General features: G+C 40.8%; 1 protein-coding gene across 1 annotated transcript in view; it reads left to right on the top strand.

The window, feature by feature from the left end:
• The window catches only part of LOC106533735 (dystrophin), a gene marked incomplete at both ends in the record, with an annotated part of 132,044 nt that overhangs the window by 6,918 nt on the left and 122,683 nt on the right, over positions 1-2,443 (top strand).

Raw genomic sequence — 2,443 nt, forward strand, 5'->3', positions numbered from 1 at the left:
CTGATTTAAATCTTTGAACACACCATCAGATTAATTAAGCAAGATGTTTCCTTCCGGCAAAGTTTGTAGACGCCAGAATGGATACTTCTATGGTAATTGGGCTGGCCCGTGAAGTCCAACCGAGTCTGTGACTTAGCTGTGCAGAAGTTCCCTGGTCATCTGGTTTGCCGGGCTTCATTCACTGGAGAAGTTGTCCAGGGCACCGCRGCGGCTGCCTTCCTTGCGGGCACACGGGTGGTCGTCCGACTTGAATTAAATCAGCCTCATCGTTTTCAATCAATGTAAATCTCCTTCCTGAAAGCACCTTCAGATTAAACTATAAAAAGTAAAAAGTGGAAAAGAATGGCCTCGCCCCGGGAAGGGGGGAAGCTGGAGCTGAAAAACTACTGCTCTTTCCTCAAACGCTTCTTAGAACTACACATGGCAGAACAATGAAATACTCCCTGTTCACAACGGAACTTCTCATTGGTTAAGACTTTCTGCGGTGGTCACATGACACCATCCGGACATGTAACAGAAGAACAGAGTAATAATTAATCAAAACCAGATCAAGTTACTAAACAATGTCATGATTATTACAGTAATTAAATCAGAGTACCAAGGTATTGTTTTGACACTTCACAGATGCTTTTTATAGTTATAAACAGAAAACATGGGTGAAAAATAAAATATTTTTAGGGTTAATAGATAAAATGTCCACAGGGTGGCTTTGCTGACCCACAGATAMATCTGATGGGAGTCTTTTGATGTGTTTGTCTCGTCTTGTTTAACATCAGGGGCCCTTTGATGTCAAACAGTGTTTATTCCAGTCTTATTCTGAAAGAGGTGATAAACAAATGAACTGGCGACAGGAAGTCTATTCTTTGTTCTAAGGCCTAAGGGTGAAGTATCAGATGAGTTATAACAGGAAAAGTAGTTTGACTGTCTCTTGTTGAGAAGATATTCACATTTCTACTACACCATTATCAAACCAATTAGCTTCCACTACAAATAGTTATGCTAATTTTCAGGCTGCTAAGAAAAACAAAGACAACTAACCCCGCACACATGCAGCACTCCACCCTTGCATCATGCACTTTGTGTGTATGTAGCATCTTTAACTTTTGTGTGTCCACCTGTGTTAGTATTTAATTAGAAGGAGAAGAAGACTTGTGATGCAGATTGAGAGACAGTCACCTTCATCCACTCAAATCTCTACATTATCAGAACAGGTCATTTTGGCCAGGGGCTGTAGTTAGCGGTTAGCGGTTATCAGTTAGCATTAGCTTAACATCACATGACCTGGGTGTGCTAATCAAGGGAAATTTTTTGTGTATCGAGCTAATGCTAAGCATTGATATCAATGAGCAGAACAAGGCACGGTGCAATCACCGAATAATGTACAAGCACCGCTAATGCTTTGCTATCAACTTCAGAAACTACGACACGTTCACAAGAACAATAGGGTTTATATTTCACATGTAAATAACACGCACATTTAACCACAATAATGGTTTAAACTGTAAAACGAATATGCTAACAAAGAGCATGAACGATATGCATGGTTCTATTAACAAGCTTATTAGCTTATTAGTAAAAAGAAATACTAAAGAAAAAATAAGAAAATAAAATAAGTAGGTCCTTTCGATGGTCCATCCAGAGGACCTACTTATTTTTTCTTTTTGATTTTTTTCTACCTGGATAACTGAGGTGCATCAGGACTAATAGCAGAACAGATTTTTTGTTTAGCAGATTAGTTTTTTCACTAAAATAAAAACAAAACATTAGCGAGACTAATTAGCTTTAACTAAATGAGGTTTTGCCAACTTTAATGCTGCATTCACACCAAACGCGTTGCGTGCCTCCAAAAATCTCAAAACGCACGCTTCCCGACGCTGGTGTCCAGGGAGGACAGACGCATTCGATGTGAACATAGACACACTTTTTTAGACGCGCGAGAGGAGGAGCCTGTTAACCGTAGTTTTGATAACGTACCAGACATGCCGTCTTCCTCACTAATCATCCTCCAGGTAAAGTCCTTTTTATTTCTATCACAGTAATGGACACTGGAATGATCATAAATGATCGGACTATCAGTTTTTCCTCCATTGTTTGTGTGATCTGATTTCCCGGGCTTCCGGTATTTCCGGCTCATCACCAGTATGTCACTTAGCAGAGTCTCTCTGATTGGTCAATGCGACGCGTCAAGCAGCAAAAGTTCAGATTTTCAGACGCTTTGGACGTGTCGCAGCCACGGAAAAAGCTGATGACGTGTGCTCCGCTTCGAACCGTGCTGCTCGACTTCTACATGCCCCTAGATGCGCGTCCACCATTGACTTTGCAAGTAAACCAGATGCTCCTGATAATCAAAACACAATGGGCCTCATGCAAGAACATGTTCGTATTCTTATCCTAAATTTCTCTTACTTTTGTTCGTACAAAGGGTTCGTACGAACATGTCACG

Source organism: Austrofundulus limnaeus, unplaced genomic scaffold (genome assembly GCF_001266775.1).
Source record: "Austrofundulus limnaeus strain Quisiro unplaced genomic scaffold, Austrofundulus_limnaeus-1.0 Scaffold1010, whole genome shotgun sequence".
In the NCBI taxonomy this organism is placed as follows: Eukaryota; Metazoa; Chordata; class Actinopteri; order Cyprinodontiformes; family Rivulidae; genus Austrofundulus; species Austrofundulus limnaeus.